The sequence below is a fragment of the Alligator mississippiensis genome, chromosome 4 (assembly GCF_030867095.1).
Source record: "Alligator mississippiensis isolate rAllMis1 chromosome 4, rAllMis1, whole genome shotgun sequence".
Taxonomy (NCBI): domain Eukaryota; kingdom Metazoa; phylum Chordata; order Crocodylia; family Alligatoridae; genus Alligator; species Alligator mississippiensis.
Window position 1 is genome coordinate 132,677,579 of NC_081827.1, and position 13,587 is coordinate 132,691,165.

Consider the following 13,587-nt stretch of genomic DNA (forward strand, 5'->3'; position numbering starts at 1 on the left):
TAAGGTGCAGCAGGGTGAAAACTTCAGAGATGGTAGCCCCTGTTCTCACCCTCACAACTCCACTACAACCAATAACCCTCATGCCTCTCAAAGATCTTACAGGTCTGGGCTTTCCCCAGAGGTGGCTGGAGGTTATCAGGTGCTTCTTGCTCCTACCTGCCTTTCACCAGGGAGGTTCATGGTCCTGGCATTTCCTGGGGCTGCCACACCACCAGCAGTTCCACCCAGGCCTCCCTAGCCTGGCAGGGTGCAATTCTGAGTCATGCCCAGGATGATGTGGGGCCTCCTCCTCCCCATATAGCCTCAGCCCTTATACTTCCAAGTTCTTCCTAACACAGGAGCTGAGCAGGGAGATGTTCTTCTCTTGCTGCCTGATGAGAAACTAAACTGTTGCCTCCAACTCTGAGAGTGGGAGCTAATGGCTGCCCTCATTAGCACCTGTCCTGACACATACGTAGGCCCTCATGTGGGCATGAGAGAGGCCTGCCAGGTTTCAGGCAGAGTGGTGCAGGGGTTTCTGTGAAACTGCACCTCAAACTGCTGAAAGTAAAACTCATAGATTTCATAGACATTAGGGCTGGAAAGGACCTCATAAGATCATCGGGTCCAGCCCCCTATCTAAGGGACAGGAAGTCAGCTAGGGTCAAAGGATCCCAGCAAGATAAATATCCAAATGTTTCTTGAAAAAGTCCAGAGTAGGTGCTTGCACCACCTCTCGGTGGAGTTTGTTCCAGGCCTTGGGGACTCGGACAGTAAAGAAGTTTTTTCTTATGTCCAGGCTAAAACGGGCTTGCAGGAGTTTGTGACCATTGGACCTTGTCATCCCCTGGGGTGCTCTGGTGAAAAGGTATTCCCTCAGATCCTGATGCACACACCTTATGTACTTATACGTTGCCACCAAGTCACCCCTGAGCCTGTGCTTCTCCGGGCTGAAGAGTCCCATAGCTCACAGCCTCTTTTCATAAGACCTGTTCTCTTGCCCTCTGATCATGCACATGGCTCTCCTATGGACTCTTTCAAGCTTCTCCACATCCTGCCTAAATTATGGAGCCCAGAATTGGATGCAGTACTCCAGCTCCAGCTGCACCAAGGCCAAATACAATGGGAGGATGACATCCTAGGTCTTGCTCGAAATGCATCAGTAGATGGAAGCCAGAGTTTTGTTTGCTCTGCCAGCTGAGGTATGAGATTAGTGGTTCATATTCATCTTGTGGTCAATCATGACACCCATGTTTCTTTTGGTCATGGTGCTACCAAGTGTATCATTGCCGAACCGATAAGTGTGATATGGGTTTTTATTTCCGAAGTGGAGCACCTTGTATTTCTCCGTATTCAATACCATCAGGTTTTCATCCACCCAGCTTGCAAGCCTATTGAGATCATTCTGGATCAACAGCCTATCCTCAAGTGTGGAGACTCTTCCCCAAAATTGGGGGTCATCAGCGAACTTGGCCAATCCACTTTTGACACCAGTGTCCAGATCATTCATGAGTCCGCTTTTGACACCAATGTCCGCTTTTGACACTTGTTTCACTTGTGTGTGTTAAGGGATGTAGGTAGTCTCCATGTTGGTCTAAGCACATAGCCCAGACAAGGATCTTAAGGTCAATCTGATATCTTTTATTAGACCAACTGAATAGTCGGAGAAATTTTTCTTTGCAAGCTTTCAGGTTTAAAAATCCTTCGTCAGGCTGAGGAAGCATCTAGTTGATGTGTGTGTACTCTTCCTGGATGGAAGGAATAGTAAAGAAGCCAGAGGCTGGCATGCAATGGAGACAAGAAATCCAGTGAGTGAAAATGTAAATTGAGGCATCAGTGGGGGAGAGACCGGCTGGGAGGGGGCAGGAAGGGGGATGTAGCAGGTAAAAGTGGAGAGGTATCTGCTGCTACCTGATATCAGGCAGGTTATAGCGCAGAGGCAGGCAATTATTTCAGGCAGAGGGTCGCTTACCCAGTTTTGGCAAGCTGTCGAGGGCCACATGGGTGGCCCCACCCCTTGAAAGGTGCCCCACCCCCTGGTCACCATCTTGGGATCAATGTCCTAATGTCTTGGGACTAATGTCCCAGGGCCAGCACTGGTGGCGCCCAGAGCAAGGCGCAGGCTGGCAGGGGTCTGTGGAGCTGTGCTGGGCTGCACCAGCAGGGAGAGAGGGGAGCTGATCTGGCTCCATAGAGGCCCTGTCAGCTGGGACCCTGTACTCCTGCTTCCCTGCCCTGGGTCACACTGGCACTGGCCCTGGGACACCAGTGTGGGCCCTGCACACCCACTCAATCCCAGTGACCCCAGCCCCACAGGACAGGCAGGGGCAGCGTGCAGTCCTGACCCCCTGCTCCCCTGCAGGCAATGAGCTGGTGCTGAGCATGGGGAAAAGCAGTCCCTCCCCTGCCCCATGGCCAGCATTCCCTGCTGCAGCTTCTCACAGCCTGTGCAGGGCCGTCCTGAGCAGGCACAGGCAGCCCCACGTGGGCTGCGAGCAGCTGCAGCATGGGGTGCCGGCCATGGGGCAGGGGAGGGGCCACTTTTTCCACTCTCAGCACCAGCCTGTAACCTGCTCCTGCTGCCCGCCTGGGCCCTGTGCCGGCTCCAGGCTCACCCGTCAGGGCTGTGCCATGGTGGCAGCAGCTGTGGCCTCCCCTCCCCGCTTGCCATGCCAGGCAGTGTTTGCCACTGCCTCCTCTGTGCTGTGCAGTGCATGAGCTCCAGGTGGGCAGCAGCAGCAAACACTGCCCAGTGCGGGAAGCAGGGGGGCCACAGTTGCTGCCACTGTGAGCAGCCCCAACGGATGAGCCCAGAGCCAGCACAGGGCCAAGGCTGGCTGTGGGGGCGGGTTATAAGCTGGTGCTGTGTGGGGAAAAGTGGCCCCTCCCCCACCCTGTGGCCAGTGGCCCATGCTGCAGCTGCTCACAGCCCGCATGGGTCTGTCTGTGCCTGCTCAGGACAGCCCCACATGGGCAGCAGGGAGCACCGGCTATGGGGCAGGGGAGGGGATGCTTTTCCCTGGGCTCAGCTTTTACAACCTACCTGACATCTGACTCCCCATGTACCGCTCCACTTTTACCTGCTACATCCCCCTTCCCCCCCCCATCCCAGCCTGTATCTCACCCCCTGACATCTCTATTTCCATTTTCACTGACTGACTTTCTTGTCTGCATTGCATGCCAGCCTCTGGCTTCTTTACTATTCCTTCCATCCAGGAAGAGAACACATACACCAACTAGATGCTTCCACAGACAAAGGGTTTTAAACCCCAAAACCCATGCCTCACAGATGGCATCCCAGGCAGCTAAGCTCACATGGAGCCTCACAACTCCACAGCAACCAGCAAGCTTCAGGCCTCTCAAAAATCTTACAGGTCTGGACTCTCCGCAGCCAGGATTGTGCGTGCATGCATGTGGTGGCTGGAGGTTATAAGGCATCTCCTACCAGCCTTTCACCAGGGAGATCTGGAGTGTGTATCCAGAGGGTGGCACTCACTCCATCTGCAGGTGGAGCTTGGGGAACCCCAGCGGCAGGAGGTTCCCCTTGAGAAACACCAGTTGCTCCACCAAACCAGGATCCAAGGACATGTGGTGGGGTGTCACAACATCCCCAGCAGTGCTGAACACCCTTTCACTTGGAACACTGGTCAGTGGACAGACAGATGTTCCTGGGCAACCGTGCCCAGATCCAGCCACATCTGGCTCTGGGGTGCCCAATAGGCCAAGGGGTCACCTGCCAGCAGCTCCATCTCCTCACTGAGATAGGTAGCCACTGAGGCCTTGGCACTACCTGCCCGATGCTGGAGTCTGGTGCCTCTGGACCCCACCATTGAAGCCATGCCCTTGGCCCACATTGGCAATGCCTACTGTGGAGGAGACTGGCTGCTCCTGGGAGTGCTGGCATGGGAAAGTGGATCACCCTCTTCCACATCCCCCCACCTGTGTCCTTCTGCCTCCTGGACTCTGTTCACCAACACCTCCATCCAGTGATCCAGGGTTTTGCTGGTGCACATGCTCCCCTTCACCCTCAGGTCACACATAGCTGCCAGCATGTACTGGACTGCAAAGGATCAAGCCATTTCCTTCAGCCACCTCACCAGTGCCCGCACCTCTGGTGACAGGTCCTTGCCCCAGCCAGGAACATTGATCTCCTGGAACTTCCCCATTCAGTTCTCAAGTTCCTTCACTGTGGAGATCACTTGACTAGGGAGGGCATCACCAGAGCTGATGGTCTTGGTGGTCTCAAGGAATGGCTTGAGCACCACCAAGATCTGGGAGATGGTATCCCACTCTGTTTTGTTAAGCAGGCAACTGACCCCAATTTCCCCAAGCAAGGCCATCTCAAAGATGGCCTTCTGTTGCTCCACCAGCCTTTCCAGCATGAGGTATGTGGAGTTCCACTGGGTCTACCACATCCTGCATGATTTTGTGCTGTGGGATGCTTATCTCTGCCTGTTTGTCTCACAGCATCTTGTCCCCCTTGATGCTGTGGTGGAAGTAGCCTGCCACCTTCCTGCTCTTCAAAATGAGCTGGCCAGTTGTGATGGTGCCATCAGCAGAAATCATGTCCCCCTCCAAGGCATCCCTGACTATGAGATGAAACTTGTGTGCCACACAGCGGATGCCAACAAAGTTGGCATCTGAGACCACTTTGACCATATTGGCCCCATTGTCAGTGACCATAAACCCATGGGTGAGCTGGCCCAACCCAATGAACCATGTGGTTCATGGCTCCTCTGAGCTCCATTGCCATGTGGGACTCATCCATCCTGACTGATCACACCAGTGCCCTGTGAGCAAGAGGTAGGCATGATCTCTACCCTGGCTGCTCCAGATGTCCGAGGTGATGTGCAAGATCACCTGTGGACCTGCCTTGCACAACTCCTCCCTCAAGTACTCCCTGCATGCCTCATACAGGGAGGGCACCACCATCCTGTTGAAGGTGATGCATGCAAGCACTTGGTAGGATGAGGTCACAGGCACCATTGGCCACCTGAACCCTGGCCACCCAACTAGGGAGAAGGAATGGCCATCCAGAGCAAGCATCTCCCAGATGGTCTGCTCTGGGTGATCTTGCTCATCTTTCCAACATGGCCCCTCATGTGCCCGCCTTTCCCCCACTGTTCCAGGGTGGCCTGCCTATGCTTTGGAGGGACAGGGGCTTTGGAGCTAGAGGGGGACTTCTTTTTGGACATGGTCCCACTGGTGCCAGGCTGAGGAGGAACAAAAGCAAAAGGTGGGGATGCCTGCAGAGGTGCATCAGCATCCCTGTGGTGCTGTAGTGTTTTTCCTTCTTGCCCTGGCTGGTCTTACATCAGCAGTGCAGGCAGATAGCATACCTGGGATCATCTGCCACTTCAAAATGATCCCACACCACACTACCCCCTCACTTCTGGGGTGCAGGTACAGATCCTGCCTGATCCCCCTCCTCAGCAGGCAGAGGAACAAGAAGAAGAGGAGCAGAATCATCTGAGCCACTTCCCTCCACAACCTCTACCTCAACCTGCCTCCAAACTGCCTTCTGGGGAAGGAGACCTTGCTCTTGGGGAACTTGGAGAGGAATGGAACACAAACTCAGATTCCTCCTCAGTCCCCAGAATTTCTTTTGCTAGGGTGCTCAGGTCCCCTACTTTCAGGTCCAGCTCCTCCTCTGGCATTGGAAGGCTCATGCTGGGAACTGAAATGGGGGTGGAAGAGACTGGCATGCTCATGCTGCTTGTCATTCTGGTGGTGCTGGGGGTTATTATTATGGCTGTTGTTATTGGAAGGGGTGCAGATTCAGGCACTGGTCTCACCTCCTTGCTGCCACCAGCACCAAAAGCCTCATGCCTGCTAGTGCTAGGAAAGAGGCTGTGTCTAAGTTTGGGAGGAGGGGAATTTATAGCCCTCCCTCTTCCCCCTCTCCCTCCCCAGCCAGAAGACCTGGCACCTGCCTTTCCAGAACACTTCATATTTTGTGTGCTGGAAAAAATGTATCTCTGTCTGAGTGTGTGTATAATAAATGTATGTGTATTGAGTGCTTTGCAAGCAAAGCACTGCTTTCTTTTTGTTTTTTGGGGGAAAATATGAGCAAATAACAGGATTTTTGGGGAAGGGTGGGCAAGGGTAAATAGGAAAGGGTTAATGGCAATGACTACAACTTTGTAGCCACTGCCTACAATGCCAAGGATTTATAGCAATGGCTACAAGAATCAGAGCACCTGTTACCAGATTTGCCCATTACTTTGGGGTGTGATCATTTATTAGGGACAAATTTCTAGGGTCTTGATAATTCTACCAATGTGCTGCTTGTGTTACTTGTGTTTCTATACGGAGCTGTATATCTCCCTTCTGCATGTCCTCACCCCCAGTGGAGCTATCTTGCAGGACTCAGTTTCAATGGGGCTAGGTTCCTCCAGTCACCAAATTGGTCATACACACAAACACACACAGATTAACGTTACACACCTGACCCAGCCGGGTTGATCAGCATGGACAGGCTGACACTTTCATATGCCAAGAATCAGTTCATCAGAGCAACAATAAACTGCAGTCAGACACAAGCACACAGGTGAACAGAATACCTCTGAATCTGGCTGGGTGTCCAGCTGACACCCTCATGGGCCAGCATTCAATTCATTAGGGCACGTCTGAGTCAAACTGGGTCAATCAGCCTGTACAAGCTGATCCCCTTATGTGTTTCAAACTCAGCATGTCCCAATCTTTAGCTTCTTGATGAGCAGACCCCACAGCATTTTTGGGCTTCACAGGGATCTTTAGCTTAGGTAAAAGAAGCGTTGCTGCAGAGCAAGTGGGGAAGGAGAAGTAGAGAACGAAAAATATATCCAGTTACTACCAGTTTAACTATAAATATTATTTATTGCTAAGTGTGGCGCTTGTGCACCTCTCGCCACCCGGCCTATCGGGGTGTGGCCCCTCCCCTCACCTCGCCTGCCACAACTTTGATGTTAAACGCACTTTAAGAGGGGTCTGCAGTGGAGATCTTTCTCGGATGGGCCTCCCAATAGACGGCAGTACTTACAATCATCCAACGTGATGTTCCACGGGTTTTCGCCTCCCCTACACCTCGTCCACTCGCCAACTGGTGGGTGTTGCGTTACAGATGTTTTCTGGCCCTGTATGATGGCCTCAGACTGGTCCCTGGGTTCTGGTCACTCTTTCTCCCTTCTTTGGAAAGATTTCTTTTTTTTATAGAAAATATTCCTCTGAGTAAGGAGGAGCTGCAGGGTTGTCTCCCTTGTCCCAGCCCCTTCTCGGGTTCTCAGGTGCCTCCTCTCCCCTACAACAAGCAGGGAGCTCCCTTGCCTCTTCCGGTGGCTGTGTAGGTGCTCCTGCTTTGCCTTCTATTCTCTCTCCTGCTTTGTCTCCTGCTTTGCCTCCTGCAGGAGGCTTAAAGCCTTTCCCTATGCTGCCTGCTTGAGCCCCGCAGGTTGGATTATCTCCTCCCTGTGCCAGAGCCCGCCTCACGAGCTGCAAGCCCGTGCTCTCTCTCTCCAGCTCTCTCCCTGTCCTTGCTCCAATGCGGCTTTTAAATCTTCCTGCAGTGGCCGGTACGGCCACTGGGATTTGCTCAGCTGTTCCCCGCACCGAAAACAGCAGATGAACCACGGCTGCAGCTGTGAGCACAGCTCCTGCTCTGGCTGCTCTCTGGGAGGTACGTTAGCCCCTCTGGGGGCTTGTTCTCAGGGTCTGGGGTCTGTGGTCTCTACTCTCTCCCACTCAAGAGCCCGTTGGGGCATCTCGCCGCCACACTAAGTACATGAAATATATAATGGTACTAATAGTAATAGACATGCAAAACAAAAGCAAACACAAAAAATTACAATACTACCCTGGGTTCACTAAGTATTTGGGGAAACTTAGCTCAAGCTTAACTAATACAGTTCAGGTTGAGAAATTTATGCCTAGAGAGAAAAGAGAGAGAGAGAGAGAGAGCGCTGAGATCTCACCAGTCCAAGGCACTTGGGTCTCAAAGCTGACAGGTAAAGCTCCTAGCACAATCCTTGAAGGGAGAGGATCCGTTCTTCCAGCATCCTGAGAACAACAACGGATGGTGTCAGCGCACACACTGCTGCTTTTTTACAGATTTTTATACCCTTAGTTCAGCTTCTTCGAAGCATTCTCAGTAGTGTAAATCATTGTCTTTTCTATTGACAAGGGGTTATCTAGTTTGGAACATCTCAAGAAACTGATTGATAATCAGGAAGCACATAAGGTTAGGAAGTAACCAGATACTTGGAAGCCAGCTTGAAATTCCTATGGATAGCAGATATACTGATGGGATATCTCATGGTTTCTTCAGAAACAATAGATAGCTTGCAGCATCAGGGTTTTGGATTTTTACTTGTTGTGAACAAGCCTCAGCTTAGCATGACTTTTCCAGATCTTACTATAGCCTTTTAACAGACTTAAGGCAATTATTGAAGTGTTCATATCTTTTGGACGGGAGGACTTCCACCAGTTGTCCCGGGAAAAGTATGACAACTCTTGTGGTCAGGGCTCCAATGGGTTGGACACTGTGATGAACCCTTTACCATTGTTCAAATGTTGCCCATATGCCCATGGACTTGGTGTCTTTGCCTCAGTATTCTCTAACCCAGCAACTGAGTTTTAGTCAATCAAGTTTAAATAGGCTTCCTATAGTGGGAAATGTACGGCCCGAGATGACTATTAAACTTAGAGGTGTGTGTGTGTTGGGGGTGGGGGGGAAGTCCTTTGTAAATCCAGATTAGAACTGGTCTGATAAATGCTGAGCTAGGTGAGTGCAGACATGGGTTGATTAGCATTTGGAGCACAGATTCTCCATCATGCAGTCCTCCCCTGCTTCTCTGATCCCAGAATTCACTGCAGTCTCTGCTTCAGGCTTTCTGTTCTCCATCTTTAATGTAAGTGAGTTGTCATCTGGTTCCACCTTGGATGCAAATGAGACCTAGGGCAGCTGTTTCACCCTTGTCTCCCTTACCTGGAGGGTTTTAGGTGTGTCTCCCACTGCATCTTAATCAGTCTCGTTTAGGTAGAGTAGGGGAGGGAGGGGGAATTCTTTGAGAATCAGACAGACTGCATCCTGTGTCAGGGTTCCCCAAGAACACAGAGCTGAGAGGCAACAAACCCCTTGGAATAACTAGAGTTAGGTTGGACATCAGAAAAAACTTCTTATTGCATGAATGCCGCGTGCCCCCAGAGGCTGGGTGGGGGGGGAGGAGGGGGCATGGCGAGCTCCTGCAGGTGGAGGTGGCACTGTCAGCAGCAGGAGCATGGCAGTGGCAAGTGGTGAACTCCCACAGGTGGCCACAGCACTGTCAGTGGCAAGGAGTGTGGGGGGTGCTGAGCACTGGCTGGTGGTTGGTGACTACCCGCAGAGACTGCTGGCAGTGTTGGCAGTGGCCAGCACCTACTGGTGACTGCCCACAGATGCGACTGGTGGTGTCAGTGGCAAGGGTGGGGTGGTGAGCAGCAATCACCTGCAGACACTGATGGCAGTGGCTTTTTGCAGGGGGTGCACCACCAAGCTCAGGGTGTGCATGTGCACTCGCATCCATCACCCACACATTGCCAATGTCCTCACGGTTAAGGTTGCCATCATCTGGTACTTTGCCCTGCCTTGGGGTCTTCAAGAAGAGACTGGAAAAGCACATGGCTGGGGTCACATGACCCCAGCAATTTTTTCTGCCATGGGCAGTGGGTCAGACTCTCAATGATACATTGAGGTCCCTTCTTACCCTAGCATCTATGAATCTATGAACTTGGTAGCAAGAAACTACTAAGCTGCAAGTCAAGTTTACAGATGCTGCTCTCTCTGCAGCTCTAGACACTCACAGATGCAGCTGCAAAATGGCATACAGCAGTTCACAAACAGTCTTTTTGTGGTTCTTCTCTGTCCCAAAGCACTGGGATTGGAAGGAACCTCAGGGACAGATTTTGTCACTGGCCAGCTACAGATGTCAATATCAGAGCAGTGCTTCCCTCCCTCTTCCCCCTCCCTCTTAATTTCTCTTTCCCTGCAAATCCACCTCTGAAACAGCTCTGAAACAGCTCTGGAACATCTGAAAGATCCCAAATGTTTCAGAAACATCCAAATTGTTTCAGAAAATTTCTAAAACATTTTGGATGGCCTGTTTAATTTTGGAGCTGTTTTGGAGCCTTACATTTCATTTTTGATTCGGTGTTTCAACCATTGAAATGTCCGAATCCAAAATGAAATGAAATGGACACCAAAATTTTGCACAGCCCTACTAGATACCTTTTAAATCTCCATTTTAGCCTAAGAAGATCTAGAAGACATTGTACTCAGTCTATTGAACATTTGCAGAAATAAGCAGCAGAGACATCTATGCCTTTGACACATCTTACATTTTTCATACTATATACTGCTTTAATGTGACAAAAAGCAAGTGTCCACACTATTTGTTGCTGATAAAGTGGCTGATCCATCAAACAGCAACTTCTTTGTTGATACAGCATGTGTATAAACACCCTCAATGTTTAAGATGACACCTTCCTCCTCAGGCTCTAGATGGGTAACCAACTGGAGTCAGGCAGAGGTGTAGAACCTTGTCACTATCTGGGTTGGAGAAAAACTATCAGTCTCTGAATATGGGCCACCATAACAGGGCCATGATTGAGTGCATAACTGCTGAATTGGCAGTTTGTTGCCATAATCGTGACCAGGAGCAATTCCAGTTAATGACAAAGGTCCTTCAAGCCCAGTACAGGTGGACCAGTGATGCAAACTGTGTCTCAGGCACCCAAAAGGGTGATGATGGTGTGCTATGTGGAGGTCTTCTGCATCCTTGTGGGGGACTACTCAGCCGTGGCCAACTTTGACACAGCTGTCTCTGGCCCAGCTGATGAAGACTCAAGTGTCTCTAAGAAGGTGAAGAGGGATGAAGGCCCTCAGGGATAACGTGGGGTAACTGTAATGAGACCATTTTCAAGCCTTTGCAGCTCTCTGGTGATCATGTGCCTTCCAGATCATGGTGTGTCTTGGTGTGTCTATCTTGCTGCTGGTGATACCTTGACCCCAACAAGCCCCTTCTCTGCACTTATCCCTAGTGTTGTTTTTTTTTCCAACCCCAAACAATTACCCCTGCACCACCCCCACTGGCAGCCAGCATTCTAACACAGACCCCAACAGTGACTGCCAGTCACTGCCCAGCAGCTGTAGGCCAGTTCTCTACTGCCCAAAATCCAAGGCTCAGTGGGAAGAGGAGTCCAGAAAGATGCCTACCTGGGTCCACCACACATAAGTTCCAGTGCACTGCCATGGTGCCCGTCATTGAGTTCCAAACTCAGCCCCTCCTGTGGCTGCATACAAGCCAGGAGAGAAGGGTGTCAGGCTGCTGGGTGGTGACCATCACACTGGTGTCTCAGGTGTCTGCACACCCTGGTGTCCCCTTTCCTACCTAATGCTTCCAGTAACTACTGCACATAAGGGTGGACAGAAGGAGAAAAAAGGGAGAAGCGAAAGTGGGAAAGGGGCCCAGAACTAATGCTGGCCAATGAGCTGAAAGAATACTTTTTTTTTTACCATCCTGAGTTACCACCTGTGCAAGGTGGAGGAATAGGAATGGACTTGGAAGCAACACTTGCAGCATTTTTTTTCATCTCATCAAAGAAAGTGTTATGTTTACAGAGACTACTTTGTTGCTTTTTTTACTTTTAGTGTCAATACGTGCATGGGAGGTTCACAGGTTGTAGCACTTGATATTCCAAACCTGGAGTGGCAGTCTGCAGCAGAGAGAAAGGCACTGTATTGAAGGTGGGGGAGGAAGACCAAAGAAGGTTTGCTGCCAGACCTACTAACATCCACTGGGTAGTTAGGTGTTGCAGCAGATGAGCAGAGGACCCACTTGAAATATCACTGGGACCGTGGTCTGATAAGGAGGGATACTGTCAGTGGCCCACTGTCAGAGGATGTCTGTCTTGAAGGCATTCAAAGCAGAAGCCAATGCAAGGTCAGTGAATGCCTCCAACCACTCGGTGGATATGTGCATGCAGGCACTGAACATGGCCATCCATGTTATTTGATATTCTGTGGGACACCTCAGGCAGGAATAGGAGTTTCAACAAGCTGGCTTGGCCACCTTCACCAGTCAGACCTAAAGCCCAATCCTGAGATGGCTATGAAGCCTCCTTTCTCTTGTCTCTAACCCATCCATCGGGTGGGTCCATCCACTCTCAGAACTGAGTACCAAGAGACACAATGCTCTCCCCAGCATGAAGTGGTTGAATGAAAGAGAAGAGAGATGCTATCCTGGCATTCCTGGTTTCCCTCACATGTGTGGCTTTCCAAGTTGAAAGCCAGTCCCCACCCCCATACTGTCAGCATTTTATTAGGTTAAAAAATGTTCTAGCTGTTGCCACACTGAAGTGAAAGTGGCTCTTTCTGCCTAGTAAGAAAACACATTTTCCAAGAACTGTTCATCTGTTCTCATCCCATATAACTCCACCCCATCATCAAGGATCATAGGAAAATACAGGAGAGTTCTTTTAATGGTTTTACATAAAAGTTTTCATTGTGCATGTGGCAGGGCACTGTTTGTGCCTGCCACTTTAAGAGCCTGAAGCCAAACAGCTGGCAGGTGCCTGATGAGGGCAGCCATTTTGGATTCAGGGCTGCTCATATAAACAGGGCATTGTACTGCTGGAAGGCCAGGCAAGAACATTGTCTGGCTGTAAGGCTGCTGGTATCATCTGGAGGTTAGGGAGGAGCTGTAGGGAATGGTCAGGAGGTGCCTGGTCCTAGGCATGACCTAAAACTGCACCCTTCTGGGAGTGGGTGGGGGGGGTCTCAGTGGTGTGGGAGCCCCCAGGAAATGCCAGGCCAGTTACCACCCTGGTGAAAGATGGGTTGGGGCGCCTTAACCCCAGCTCCCACCTTCAGGTGGGTCAGGTGACAACAGAGGTAGAGAGGGCCAGGCATGGCTACAGCCACCTAAGCCCACCTGAGGAGGGACGCCCTGAGGCCCTGAGTAAAAGGGGGCATTGTGGAGTCCTGAGTAAAAGGAGGCAAAGAAATAGAGGGCTGAGGGCCCAGTACACATACAGACCCTGAGTGTTACCCCAAAAGGGGCCTGAGTGTGCTTAGACCCAGTCAAGTAATTGGCTGGCCACTACCCTAGTGAGGGTTGCAGGAGAGGCCCAACAGACAGTACATCTGCCACCCAAAGAATGGACTAGTTAAGCCTATGGCCAAAGGTGGGAGTGGGTAGACTGGGTTAATGATCATCAGGAACAGGATAGTCATTCCCCACCCACAGGCAATCTCTCTTCACTGTATCATTTTGGGAGGCTGGAGTTGTAGATAAATTGGTGCTGAGGATCTTGCCTGACCAGTGCACATTGATGCATGAGGTCCATGAGCCCCTGTAGCTTGATGCAGAACTCCTTTTGGTTGATATTGTATAGAATCATGGAAAATTAGGGTTGGAAGGAAACCTAGGAGGTCATCTAGTCCAAACCTCTGCTCAAAGCAGGGCTGTCCCCAACTAGATTATCCCAGCCAAGACTTTGTCTAGCTAGGTCTTAAAAACCTCCAAGGATGGAGATTCCACCACCTCTCTGGGTAACCTGTTTCAGTGCTTTACAACCCACCTGGTGAGAGAGCTT